Source organism: Amblyomma mixtum, chromosome 3 (assembly GCF_055824585.1).
Source record: "Amblyomma mixtum isolate Tamu chromosome 3, ASM5582458v1, whole genome shotgun sequence".
Classification (NCBI taxonomy): Eukaryota; Metazoa; Arthropoda; class Arachnida; order Ixodida; family Ixodidae; genus Amblyomma; species Amblyomma mixtum.
In genome coordinates, this window is record NC_143014.1 from 100,305,143 (window position 1) to 100,321,534 (window position 16,392).

Here is a 16,392-nt window from a genome sequence, read left to right on the forward strand (position 1 = left end):
GTTGGTGAGTGTTTTGTTTTTGCTCAGCTTCTCCATGACATGTTGATATGACTAGATGGAACGAGATGAGAGGGACATTTTGCATCATAAGATTTCTTAACAGCCCTGCGGCCATGGTGGATGCGTACTCGTCAGGGTTGATGCACATATGTTTTCTGGCAAGACATGAATGCATTTGGTTTGTGAGCAGATATAATTGTGGTTTCCTAACATGCAGTCTTTGATGCTGTGCGATGCCAAGGCTTTTCTTTTTCTTTTTCACCAAAGAAAGCGTTGAAATAAAACGAAGTGCTTCCGTGACTCGCTTATTTTTCAGTCTTCTAAAACCTGCGCACCTTACCATGGTGAAGAATTTAACAAAAATTATGCTTATACTGTATGCATGTCTTTGGCTTTCGAGAAAAAAATATCACTTAGGATACCTTGTTAAGCAGTAATTTTGCAAATTTTATGCATTGTGTTCCCATGCTTGTGCGATTTTATTTAGGTGCTCTGAGGTGGGTTGTCTTGACTGGTGTGCCAGCTATATACATGCATGCATTTGCACCTGACACTTCGCTCGTAACCGGAAGGCAGAGGAACTCTCTGGCCTGAGCTTAACCCGAGTGTTTTGCTGACCGTGTATTGAAAAAGAACTTACCCAGCTAACTTCCAGGACCATTACAAATTGTAGGCGTCGTGTGGAAGCTTGGAAGATAACTCAGGTGTTCCATGTTCACTAGTTTGGTTTGGTTTATGGGGTTTAACGTCCCAAAGCGACTAAGGCTATGAGAGACGCCGTAGTGGAGGGCTCCGGAAATTTCGACCACCTGGGGTTCTTTAACGTGCACTGACATCGCACAGTACACGGGCATCTAGAATTTCTCCTCCAAAGAAATTCTAGCCGCCGCGGCCGGGATCGAACCCGCGTCTTTTGGGTCAGCAGCCGAGCACCATAACCGCTGAGCCACCGCGGCGGCCCATGTTCACTAGTGTGATCAGAATGCAGCTTGCACTGCAGTACAGGCAGTGTAGCTTGCTGCAGCTTGAGGGCTTACTTTTTTTGCATCAGCTAGGGCATAGCTACTAGCATGACATTTACTAAGTTTCTGTATTGCATTGCTTCATTGCTCCGATTCCTTTGCGCAACTTGTCCTCGTCTTCATTTATGGTGAAGGCGAGAGCAGTGGACGTTGATTCAGACTTAGCACGAGCACCTTGCTGCCGTTCTGCATTTTGTCGAGCCGCAGAGGCTGCAGAGCGATGCACAAGTGCCGTAATTACTCATTGTCATGTTCACGAATACGGAAACAGCAAAATTTGTGCAGAAGCCCAAAACGACGATCATATCTGGTTCCCCATTATCCGTCTCGATCGCTCTGCTGTAGGTTCATCGCGGTGGGCACATCTCGAAGCAGCAGTTTCGGATTCCGGCGCCACGCGCCGTGACGCACGCTCCGGTGCTCCGGAGGTAACCGGGAGTTTGCTCTCGCGCTGCCTACAGTAAAAAAAAAAAGTAGCAAATTCATATGCAAATACGTTAACGAAAATTAAAACTGGACGTTATTAGAGAGATTTAACATGCTCCAGCAGGGAGATATGTGCGCATGCGCAGACGGCCCCGTCGGGCGCCCGCTTGCCATTGCTACTGCTGCTACCACTGCACAGGCGTAGCTGTGTACACGCGTAAAGCGAATCACAGTAGCGGAACTTGAATAACGCGCCATTTAAGTTTTCGTTAGCGGAACCGACCTGCATACGAATTTGCTTCTTTTTATTTTTTTTTTCTGACGCATGGAGCACCAGCATCCTGGCGGGAGCGAACACCGGCACGGGGCGTGTACGACCCGTGTATCAGTTCCAATGGTCATTTTCGTAATAAACATCGACTGCGCTGCAGTTTACCGCGTCGCACAGCGCCGTAACACTAAGTGAATTTTCACTCCACCTGCCTACTGACAGTTATGAGCTTCGGCGCTCTGTCAGAAGCCATATGTGGCGTGCGTCAGCTGACTGGCCTGCGTTGAGAGCGCCTAGGCGAAAAATTTTTATCAGCCGAACACGGGCTCAGAATGTGGTTTCGTGTTTGTAGTGGCCCAAGCGGCTGACGGCAGCAGTTTTTAAACGCTTGATGGACCAGTCGCAGCTCCGCCTGGACACTGCAGGTTGGTCATTCGTAATTCGGCTTAACGTCTCCAAGATTATAACTACTAGGGCAGAAAAGCTTAACCAGCACATTGCGATGGTAATGGTGCTGGAACGGTTCGTAGCTTGGTTTCGGTTTTACATCCGATTCTAACGCGCATTCGTTTTGAGGCTCAATTTTCGTGCATGTAAAAGTGCGCGTCAAAATCGAGTAAATATGGCAGTGCGTGTGTTCAGCCACAACTCATAGCTTGGCCCATTGTCTATGGAAGAAATGTCTGAAAAGTCATGTCGCGATTTTGTTCAACCCATCTGCAAGAATTAAAAAGTGGACATCTACATGCAAAAGCCCCAGTTGATTAGGGGTGGCCTTTTTAAAGCGGCACTTCTCGAGATCTTGAAGACTATAACAGGAAGCGCAGGCAGTGACATGGCTATTAAGCTATAGTGCTTGCATTTGATTAGTGTCGGACAACTCTGACTCGGTAGAGACATTTAGAACAGGGTGACGCTATCGGTCAGGGGCATAGGGGAATTCCGGGGGGCCAATGAGCAGGCGCAGGACAATAATGCCCCTCCCAGTCCGATTATTGTCCTGCGCCTGCGCACTGCCCCCCCCCCCCCCCCCCACCCTCCATTCCCCTATGTCCCTACCCGATAGCGTCACCCTATTCTAAACGTGCCTAGTATTGCAGTGGTGCCCAAATATCAACATGCAGTGCTGCTTGCTGTTCTGTGTAGTGCTACATTCTTTGTTTTACATCCTAGCACTGACTTGATCAAATTGAGATTTACCATGGTTTTTTTTTCACGCCTTTATGACTCCCGCTGTACATTTTCAACAGCGTTTATTTTAAGCTTGCACAAAGACATTTAGAGAAAATTGTTATCTTTTGGGTGGTGGTGATATTATTGCTCAGATACTGTATTCTACGGTACTTATGAAAAAGATACCTGAAGATGTGCTGTTGTAACAGCTGCAGGCTAACATAAGTAGGAAAACCATGTTAGCCTCATACTGCTGTTGCACTTGCAGGATCAATTTATACCTGCGCGCATTTATACCTGCATTTGCAAGTGCAAGTGATTTATTATTTGCATTTGCAGGAGCAATCGTGAAATTTATACCAGGTATCATTGCAAACAACCGTGTGCCACAGTCTGTGCTACTCCAAGCCGTTCTGAGCTACATAATTGAAAAGTACTCTCAAGAGACCCAAATCTTCACCGATGGTTCACGTTCAAAGGAGAGCGAGAATGAACTTTATTTACTCTAAAAATGTTCAAACGAGAGCTCCTCCTTTGGTTTCTATGTGCCCTCTATGGGGCAAATGCACTCCTGTCTCCTAGGCGTGCAACATTCTCCACACTGGCAGAGCTGCGCGGCATCAAAGAAGCTGTCTTTATAATAAATCGTGTGCCAGCTGAGCGATGGGTCACATTCACAGACTCCAAAGCAGCTGTACAAAAATCTCTCGAGCCTGTTTAGGAAAACTAACCATCAGCCAGTCTCCTTTGACTTTGGATATCTCTATGGGTAACGAGACGGCAAACGAAGCGGCTCGCTAAGGTCTGCCAAGCAACTTGCCAGTTCTAGTTGACATTTAATAGCAAATCTCTGGAAACGTCTAATTTCAGTTCATGCTCTTGAGTTGCCTCATGGTACAATTGCACAGAGAGATTTGTTTTGACCTTTTTGACAAATGTGCATGGTTGAGTGGGCAGTTTCCACTTCCTGAATCGGTAAAAAAATTTACAAGGCTTCCTTTAAACCTTTCTGAAGCCACTCTGTGTCCTCTATTCAGTGCAGTGAGATGTGAAAATTCTATTCCTCTTATTTTGCATTCCCTACATAACAGTTTATTGTAAAAATGGCTCTGCGAGGGATTCACTTTATGTTCAGTTCTTTGTGTTGATGTGCTGGCGGAGACTGGGTTTCGGAGTCTGCAGTGCACTTTTCTTGAGATAAAATGAAGCTTAGTTTTATTAGGTACATGTACACAGAAGGAGAGGCATACTTGCCATCTTGTTAAAGAACAACGCTATTTCAACAAGAGTTTTAAACTAACCTTTAACTAGAACAAAAACTTTTAAGTTTTAATTATAACATTAGCAGTTAGCTACGCTAAATGTGTTGCAGTTCTTGCTGCGTTCTAATTCTCGAAAGCTGTAGCATACACACAGCTGCTGAGGCGCACTTTGCCATCTTGTTAGAGAACAACACTACTTAAAAAAGATCTTTAAATTAACTAACTTCTGACTGGAAAAACAACTTTAAATTTAACTTTAACAGCTAGCTATACTAATACGTTGCAGTCGTTGTGTTCTAATTCTTGAAAGCTGAAGCTTTCCCAGAGCTGTTGTGGCCTTCTCAGAAGCACCTGCTGATTGGGAACCTGAAAAAAAATCAGACCAGCGTCATGAAGTTATAACTGCCATCAGCAGCAGTTTCTCATTGAATTTTGGAGGTTCAGCGAAACACCAAGTTGGGCTGGTTGGCGCATGGCAACCGGAAAAGGGACAAGGAATAAGAAACTGGCAAGAGACACAAACAAAGTGGTGATAAATTTTTGGAGGTACTCACACAACTGCTTGCTTTCTCTGGGCTGTCCCATAAGGCGGTTTCAGTAGCTGTCAAAAAACTGAAAATTGAATTAGCCGACCTTGTGTCGTGGCATTATGCACGCTGCTTTGTACACACTTCTCAACTTTGTAGGTGTCAGTGAAGTGCAGCAATTTGGTGATACTTAGAAACTCCTTGGCAGCCAACTGTTTAAAACAGTCGTTGCTGTTCTGAAGCTTTTTCAGTCATGCCATGCCTCACTAGTTCTGGCTCCCTGAATTTAACAGCGGCGTATGATTCACCGTAGTCTAGTTGTTGTTAACTACTGGTGGGGTTAGCCTTTCAGTTATTCTGCCGGCAATTGCTCCACCATAGTGACACAGAAATATAGATTGCAACAGAAATATTGGCGCTGATTTGTGATCTAGCACGGCTACACCACCACGCACACAAAAACATGCAATAGTCATCAATGGCTGCTGTCACTCTTTTGAGGCCATATCAGTGTCTTGAAGGAATTTAGTAACTTCTGGTGTACAGTTCGCACACACGGTATAGTCTACAGGGCTCAATTTTGGCTGCAAAAACATTTTTCTTATGATCGCACCCGGTATATAAAATCGCGTTGTGTAATGTATGGTATACTGGGCACTACTAGAAAAAAATGCTGTATAGTCCGCACCTATTAGCCCACAAAGCTCCAAATAACTTTTAAACGTCTAGCCTGCAGGCTGTACACCAGAATTTACGGTATGTTAATAATATCGCATTAATGCAGTGAATTGCTGTTTGCATATAATATTTGGCAAAAGGCACTGGCACTTCATGCTGCATGGTGAAAACCTCCAACATAGCCTTGCAGTGTCTATTTTTGCTGAGCGGGCATCTGCAGCAAGGAGCCTTCTTCGACTGCTGAAAATCCCTTGTTCCTCCTTAATGTTATGTACCAGCAGAAGGCTACTCATTATAACCTGACCTGTCTGTCACATTAGGATAATACGCCTTTCTAGTCCATATTGCCACACTGGATGGATGGATGGATGGATGGATGGATGGATGGATGGATGGATGGATGGATGGATGGATGGATGGATGGATGGATGGATGGATGGATGGATGGATGGATGGATGGATGGATGGATGGATGGATGGATGGATGGATGGATGGATGGATGGATGGATGGATGGATGGATGGATGGATGGATGGATGGATGGATGGATGGATGGATGGATGGATGGATGGATGGATGGATGGATGGATGGATGGATGGATGGATGGATGGATGGATGGATGGATGGATGGATGGATGGATGGATGGATGGATGGATGGATGGATGGATGGATGGATGGATGGATGGATGGATGGATGGATGGATGGATGGATGGATGGATGGATGGATGGATGGATGGATGGATGGATGGATGGATGGATGGATGGATGGATGGATGGATGGATGGATGGATGGATGGATGGATGGATGGATGGATGGATGGATGGATGGATGGATGGATGGATGGATGGATGGATGGATGGATGGATGGATGGATGGATGGATGGATGGATGGATGGATGGATGGATGGATGGATGGATGGATGGATGGATGGATGGATGGATGGATGGATGGATGGATGGATGGATGGATGGATGGATGGATGGATGGATGGATGGATGGATGGATGGATGGATGGATGGATGGATGGATGGATGGATGGATGGATGGATGGATGGATGGATGGATGGATGGATGGATGGATGGATGGATGGATGGATGGATGGATGGATGGATGGATGGATGGATGGATGGATGGATGGATGGATGGATGGATGGATGGATGGATGGATGGATGGATGGATGGATGGATGGATGGATGGATGGATGGATGGATGGATGGATGGATGGATGGATGGATGGATGGATGGATGGATGGATGGATGGATGGATGGATGGATGGATGGATGGATGGATGGATGGATGGATGGATGGATGGATGGATGGATGGATGGATGGATGGATGGATGGATGGATGGATGGATGGATGGATGGATGGATGGATGGATGGATGGATGGATGGATGGATGGATGGATGGATGGATGGATGGATGGATGGATGGATGGATGGATGGATGGATGGATGGATGGATGGATGGATGGATGGATGGATGGATGGATGGATGGATGGATGGATGGATGGATGGATGGATGGATGGATGGATGGATGGATGGATGGATGGATGGATGGATGGATGGATGGATGGATGGATGGATGGATGGATGGATGGATGGATGGATGGATGGATGGATGGATGGATGGATGGATGGATGGATGGATGGATGGATGGATGGATGGATGGATGGATGGATGGATGGATGGATGGATGGATGGATGGATGGATGGATGGATGGATGGATGGATGGATGGATGGATGGATGGATGGATGGATGGATGGATGGATGGATGGATGGATGGATGGATGGATGGATGGATGGATGGATGGATGGATGGATGGATGGATGGATGGATGGATGGATGGATGGATGGATGGATGGATGGATGGATGGATGGATGGATGGATGGATGGATGGATGGATGGATGGATGGATGGATGGATGGATGGATGGATGGATGGATGGATGGATGGATGGATGGATGGATGGATGGATGGATGGATGGATGGATGGATGGATGGATGGATGGATGGATGGATGGATGGATGGATGGATGGATGGATGGATGGATGGATGGATGGATGGATGGATGGATGGATGGATGGATGGATGGATGGATGGATGGATGGATGGATGGATGGATGGATGGATGGATGGATGGATGGATGGATGGATGGATGGATGGATGGATGGATGGATGGATGGATGGATGGATGGATGGATGGATGGATGGATGGATGGATGGATGGATGGATGGATGGATGGATGGATGGATGGATGGATGGATGGATGGATGGATGGATGGATGGATGGATGGATGGATGGATGGATGGATGGATGGATGGATGGATGGATGGATGGATGGATGGATGGATGGATGGATGGATGGATGGATGGATGGATGGATGGATGGATGGATGGATGGATGGATGGATGGATGGATGGATGGATGGATGGATGGATGGATGGATGGATGGATGGATGGATGGATGGATGGATGGATGGATGGATGGATGGATGGATGGATGGATGGATGGATGGATGGATGGATGGATGGATGGATGGATGGATGGATGGATGGATGGATGGATGGATGGATGGATGGATGGATGGATGGATGGATGGATGGATGGATGGATGGATGGATGGATGGATGGATGGATGGATGGATGGATGGATGGATGGATGGATGGATGGATGGATGGATGGATGGATGGATGGATGGATGGATGGATGGATGGATGGATGGATGGATGGATGGATGGATGGATGGATGGATGGATGGATGGATGGATGGATGGATGGATGGATGGATGGATGGATGGATGGATGGATGGATGGATGGATGGATGGATGGATGGATGGATGGATGGATGGATGGATGGATGGATGGATGGATGGATGGATGGATGGATGGATGGATGGATGGATGGATGGATGGATGGATGGATGGATGGATGGATGGATGGATGGATGGATGGATGGATGGATGGATGGATGGATGGATGGATGGATGGATGGATGGATGGATGGATGGATGGATGGATGGATGGATGGATGGATGGATGGATGGATGGATGGATGGATGGATGGATGGATGGATGGATGGATGGATGGATGGATGGATGGATGGATGGATGGATGGATGGATGGATGGATGGATGGATGGATGGATGGATGGATGGATGGATGGATGGATGGATGGATGGATGGATGGATGGATGGATGGATGGATGGATGGATGGATGGATGGATGGATGGATGGATGGATGGATGGATGGATGGATGGATGGATGGATGGATGGATGGATGGATGGATGGATGGATGGATGGATGGATGGATGGATGGATGGATGGATGGATGGATGGATGGATGGATGGATGGATGGATGGATGGATGGATGGATGGATGGATGGATGGATGGATGGATGGATGGATGGATGGATGGATGGATGGATGGATGGATGGATGGATGGATGGATGGATGGATGGATGGATGGATGGATGGATGGATGGATGGATGGATGGATGGATGGATGGATGGATGGATGGATGGATGGATGGATGGATGGATGGATGGATGGATGGATGGATGGATGGATGGATGGATGGATGGATGGATGGATGGATGGATGGATGGATGGATGGATGGATGGATGGATGGATGGATGGATGGATGGATGGATGGATGGATGGATGGATGGATGGATGGATGGATGGATGGATGGATGGATGGATGGATGGATGGATGGATGGATGGATGGATGGATGGATGGATGGATGGATGGATGGATGGATGGATGGATGGATGGATGGATGGATGGATGGATGGATGGATGGATGGATGGATGGATGGATGGATGGATGGATGGATGGATGGATGGATGGATGGATGGATGGATGGATGGATGGATGGATGGATGGATGGATGGATGGATGGATGGATGGATGGATGGATGGATGGATGGATGGATGGATGGATGGATGGATGGATGGATGGATGGATGGATGGATGGATGGATGGATGGATGGATGGATGGATGGATGGATGGATGGATGGATGGATGGATGGATGGATGGATGGATGGATGGATGGATGGATGGATGGATGGATGGATGGATGGATGGATGGATGGATGGATGGATGGATGGATGGATGGATGGATGGATGGATGGATGGATGGATGGATGGATGGATGGATGGATGGATGGATGGATGGATGGATGGATGGATGGATGGATGGATGGATGGATGGATGGATGGATGGATGGATGGATGGATGGATGGATGGATGGATGGATGGATGGATGGATGGATGGATGGATGGATGGATGGATGGATGGATGGATGGATGGATGGATGGATGGATGGATGGATGGATGGATGGATGGATGGATGGATGGATGGATGGATGGATGGATGGATGGATGGATGGATGGATGGATGGATGGATGGATGGATGGATGGATGGATGGATGGATGGATGGATGGATGGATGGATGGATGGATGGATGGATGGATGGATGGATGGATGGATGGATGGATGGATGGATGGATGGATGGATGGATGGATGGATGGATGGATGGATGGATGGATGGATGGATGGATGGATGGATGGATGGATGGATGGATGGATGGATGGATGGATGGATGGATGGATGGATGGATGGATGGATGGATGGATGGATGGATGGATGGATGGATGGATGGATGGATGGATGGATGGATGGATGGATGGATGGATGGATGGATGGATGGATGGATGGATGGATGGATGGATGGATGGATGGATGGATGGATGGATGGATGGATGGATGGATGGATGGATGGATGGATGGATGGATGGATGGATGGATGGATGGATGGATGGATGGATGGATGGATGGATGGATGGATGGATGGATGGATGGATGGATGGATGGATGGATGGATGGATGGATGGATGGATGGATGGATGGATGGATGGATGGATGGATGGATGGATGGATGGATGGATGGATGGATGGATGGATGGATGGATGGATGGATGGATGGATGGATGGATGGATGGATGGATGGATGGATGGATGGATGGATGGATGGATGGATGGATGGATGGATGGATGGATGGATGGATGGATGGATGGATGGATGGATGGATGGATGGATGGATGGATGGATGGATGGATGGATGGATGGATGGATGGATGGATGGATGGATGGATGGATGGATGGATGGATGGATGGATGGATGGATGGATGGATGGATGGATGGATGGATGGATGGATGGATGGATGGATGGATGGATGGATGGATGGATGGATGGATGGATGGATGGATGGATGGATGGATGGATGGATGGATGGATGGATGGATGGATGGATGGATGGATGGATGGATGGATGGATGGATGGATGGATGGATGGATGGATGGATGGATGGATGGATGGATGGATGGATGGATGGATGGATGGATGGATGGATGGATGGATGGATGGATGGATGGATGGATGGATGGATGGATGGATGGATGGATGGATGGATGGATGGATGGATGGATGGATGGATGGATGGATGGATGGATGGATGGATGGATGGATGGATGGATGGATGGATGGATGGATGGATGGATGGATGGATGGATGGATGGATGGATGGATGGATGGATGGATGGATGGATGGATGGATGGATGGATGGATGGATGGATGGATGGATGGATGGATGGATGGATGGATGGATGGATGGATGGATGGATGGATGGATGGATGGATGGATGGATGGATGGATGGATGGATGGATGGATGGATGGATGGATGGATGGATGGATGGATGGATGGATGGATGGATGGATGGATGGATGGATGGATGGATGGATGGATGGATGGATGGATGGATGGATGGATGGATGGATGGATGGATGGATGGATGGATGGATGGATGGATGGATGGATGGATGGATGGATGGATGGATGGATGGATGGATGGATGGATGGATGGATGGATGGATGGATGGATGGATGGATGGATGGATGGATGGATGGATGGATGGATGGATGGATGGATGGATGGATGGATGGATGGATGGATGGATGGATGGATGGATGGATGGATGGATGGATGGATGGATGGATGGATGGATGGATGGATGGATGGATGGATGGATGGATGGATGGATGGATGGATGGATGGATGGATGGATGGATGGATGGATGGATGGATGGATGGATGGATGGATGGATGGATGGATGGATGGATGGATGGATGGATGGATGGATGGATGGATGGATGGATGGATGGATGGATGGATGGATGGATGGATGGATGGATGGATGGATGGATGGATGGATGGATGGATGGATGGATGGATGGATGGATGGATGGATGGATGGATGGATGGATGGATGGATGGATGGATGGATGGATGGATGGATGGATGGATGGATGGATGGATGGATGGATGGATGGATGGATGGATGGATGGATGGATGGATGGATGGATGGATGGATGGATGGATGGATGGATGGATGGATGGATGGATGGATGGATGGATGGATGGATGGATGGATGGATGGATGGATGGATGGATGGATGGATGGATGGATGGATGGATGGATGGATGGATGGATGGATGGATGGATGGATGGATGGATGGATGGATGGATGGATGGATGGATGGATGGATGGATGGATGGATGGATGGATAGGAGCGCCCCCTTTGAAACGGGGTGGTGGCAATTGCCACCATGCTCAGCTTTTCCTTATTTATTATTATTATTTTTTTAAACTGTGTTGGCAATTCTCATTAAGATTCTCCATCACCTTTGCCTACGGCTTCCTACAATTCTAACCTTTTGCCACATCTCTGCTTTTCAGCCACCAATCCTCCAATCGCTTTTTGCTGACTTCCACTGCAGATTTATTTACATGACCATTGTTATCTTTAAACCCTAGGGCCTCAGAAAGAGTGACTGTGCCTGCATCGACATCCGGATGGATACCATCACATTTGATTATGAGGTGTTCAATTGTTTCCACAGATCTACCACACACTGCACATGTGTCATCTTCTTCGTTAAATTTCTTTTGGTAGCTGCGCGTTCTAAGACACCCTGATCTAGCTTCAAAAAGTAGGGCACTGCCTCTTGAGTTATCATAGAAAAATTCTTTCCTGATCTGCCTTTTCCAGAATCGATATAGTTCTACACTATGTTTCTTTTCCATTGAATTGATCCAATTTTTAACTTCCGCGTTTTTAACCTGTCGTTTAATGCTCTTTCTTTCTCCGTCCTCATGACCGGCATACTTACTGGTTAGTTTTCTAGTTCTTTTCCGCCACTGTGAGTCAACGTTCTTTCTGTATAAATATTTAAATACCTTAGCTGCCCATCTGTTATCGTCCAATTTCCTCAGGCGTTCTTCATATAGTATTTTACTCTTAGCTTCCCGTGCCTCGAACGATGCCCAGCCCATATCCCCTTGTACTGCCTCGTTTGTGGTTTTGCCGTGGGCACCTAGTGCTAATCTTCCAACAGCTCTCTGATTTACGTCTAATCTCGACTGAACTTCTGCCCTTAAGCACAGAACCGCATTGCCGAAAGTAAGTCCCGGCACCATTATTCCTTTCCAAATACCTCTTAGTATTTCATATTTGTTGTACCCCCATAATGCCCTATGTTTCATTATCCCGGCGTGTCTTCGTCCTTTTGCCCTAAGAGCCTGTTCATGCTTTTCCGTGTATATCTGCCCTTCGTTTAGCCATATCCTGAGGTATTTGTATTCGGCCACTTTGGGTATTTCGTGGCCTTGTATTTTAAGCACCTGATCAGTTGTATCGTTAAAAATCATCACACCTGATTTAGTTGCGCTAAAACTGAATCCTAGAGCGTCTCCTTCGTCTCCACAGCAATTAACCAAAGTTTGTAAATCTTCCTGGCTATCTGCTAACAGTACAATATCGTCCGCATACATTAAACCCGGGAGTCGCTGCTCAACTACATTTCCGCCTAATCTGCTCACACTCTGCAGGCGCCACCTGGTGGCCGAAACTTGGCTCCCAGCGCGTGGTCGAGCGTCGTCTTTGTCTAGCTTGTGCTCGGCGGTTCGGAGCCTCGTCTGAGAATACGGCTGTGCTTCCTGCTTCCTGGTGACATTCGGTGGAGGTGCTGGGTAAGCGGCGTCTGTCGCACCTTGGAAGTTGATGCAAAACAGTCGCGGAAGGAATAAATGAGATTTTCTACGCAGCGTTTCTGACTAGCCAAGAGGTGCGGGTTTACATCGGTCGGGATGGCTGTAGCCGTCGCGTCGTGGAGGTCTGACGTCGTGGACAAAGAACACTGCCGGGTACACTCTCTCCATGGGCGTCCGGAGGGGGGGGGGGGGGGGGCAAGGGGGGGCGGCTGCACCCCCCTGGAAAATCACTCCCTCGAACCGTGAGTGATGGCCGCACGCCAGGGGCCGTGGTGGGCTCAGCCAAAAGGGTAAAAGCAGCTCCGCTTCCACGCTTTGGGTCACATCTGCGGAATGCCGCGTCCGGGCACGCGTCTTTACGCCGTTTTCAAACCACGCCATCGTTAGCTCTGTTGAAGGCCGACCTGTTGCAGACATACAGCGGCACCGGCGAGCATGTGTTTCAAGCCGTCTTGAAATGGGTGCCTGTTTCTTTGATCTCTAGACAGATAGCGACACGGAGGCAGACAGTGCACAGTGCATCTTGTTTTCGCCTTCGTTATGCCGGCCACCGATGAATTCTTCAGGAGGGAAAGACAAATCAGCCGTGTCCACCCCCGCTTTGTCGGGCTGCTCATGGGCAAGCGGGCGATCAGTTGGCGCCGCCGCCGCTCGCTGTGCCTCCGACCCACGGGAGAGCGCAGTGCGGTAGAAGCGCCGCTATCAGAATCTTCGGCAAAGGGGATTAGCTGCTTTTGTTCACGGCGACGCAGTCTCCAGAGGCGCCCCCACACCAGCGTCCCTTGCGTCTTCTCCGAAAACCAGCGCCTTTGGTCAACGCAGCCCGATGGCGCCTGCCTGGCTCGCCTGTCACCTCTGGCTGGGCCTCAAATGACAACAGCGCCCGTGTACTGTGCGAGGTCAGTGCCCGGTAAAGAGACCCAGGTGGTCGACATTATCCGGAGCTCTGTACTACTCCGTTCCTCATAACCTGAGTCGTTTTGGGGCTCTGAGCCCCATAAAAACACACAAAACAAATTTTCCTACCGGAGTGGCGAGTGTCCCTTCCCCTTGGAAGTCGCACGGAAGTAAGCCCTTGCACGTGTGCGCGCCTCTGTATTTGTGCTTCGGTGTTTTTAGTGGCCGTTTGTCAACGAAGCTGAGAACAACCAAGACAGTGGACGAGAAAACTACGAGCGGCGAGCAGTGTGCGTGCGGTTGCTCGACTGTGCGGATGCGCGAGCAAGATGGAGCGAGGTGTATGAAGCTGCGAGCGTGCATTTATCTTATAAATAAGTTTTCGTTGTATGTATAGACATCTTTTGTTTTCAACGTGCGCGTTCAACCGTTTTTCCAATCAATGTGTGTGACGAGTGTGCACCGAGAGCGTGTAATGAAGCACAGAAATGAATTTATCACCCGTGTAATCACGCAATTCGCCCAGAAATATCCGTGGAGTCTACAGTTGCTGTTCAAGGAAGACTGACTGAGTGACTGTAGTTGCGTGTTTGTGACCATATTGTGCTGTGTGCTGGTCATCAATCCGGGTGAGTCGAGAACCCGTATGCAGCAATACTGAGCACTCTTCTCCACGAAGTGACAGTATATTTTTGGATTTTTTATTAATTTTAATTGTTTCTTCGTTGATAAACTGCAATGTATCTCTCCTAGCCACACTTTATTTTGCTGTTTGTAATTTTTATTTCATGTGTGTATTTCACTTATTTTTTATTTATATATAAATAAATAAATTAATACCGCAAATAGTGCCTTTTTGCTACGAACATGCCCCCCCCCCCCCCCTCCGGCGCCAACAACCAATGGGGCCCCCCCCTGCAAAAAATTCTGCGGACGCCCTTGACTCTCTCTCCAAGCTCGTCAAAATAAGCGACGACCTCTGTCTTCGTTAGATGTTGCGGTTCACAGGTAAAGTTGGTGACTAGGATGTCGGTACGACCGTTAGTAAGTTCTACGAGACCTCGGGCTACACAAACTTGCCGAGCGAGTAGCAGCGACATGTTCGCTTCAGCGATGCCAAGGGTGCCGGTGCTGCTATCACACTCGACTGTGACGAATGTGACTGACTGTGAAGAATGAAGCCGTATTACTCCCGTTAGCCCCTCTTCACGGAGACACTCGCGCCATTAACTTTCCGCCCTCCCTTTATTATTGTTTTTTTTTTCCCCGCCCGTGCGGCATCGAGCCGATGCCTCTTGGAAGGGAGGGGGGCAATGCCACACTGCTGACACTCTGCAGGCGCCACCTGGTGGCCGAAATTTGGCTCCCAGCCCATGGCCGAGCGTCGTCTTTGTCTAGCTTGTGCTCGGCGGTTCGGAGCCTCGTCTGAGAATACGGCTGTGCTTCCCGCTTCCTGGTGACAATATGCGTTGGTTCACATGAGATTTAGTATTGTAGAAACGTAATGCGATATGATCGCTGATATCGTATCCACGACAATGTGACTACGTGACCACATCGAGAAGATCAAGCAAAGTTTTGATTGGTACAATGTGCTACATTGCCTTGGAGCCAATGGAGCTGTCAGCTTCCATTAATAGAAAACTGATGACAAATATTGGAATATTCAAGCTGCCTCTATCATTTTATTTGCAAGGGAGGAACTGCTGTGCCGAACTGCGCCAAACGGCAGATTGTGTTCCATGCTGTCAAAAAATCGTTTTCTCACTTCTGCGCTACATTTGCACCAAAAGGTCATCGGAAAACTTTGGCGATAACAAAACCGAAACTGACGCCGTGCTTTTAAATGTTGCCTGCTCGCTCCATCCACGACAATGTCGCAGAAACTAGGGGTATGAACTGTTCAAAATTTTCAGTAGTTTGTATCTCGTCTTCAGTTTAAGTCGCACGCACGTTTTCCTTTTG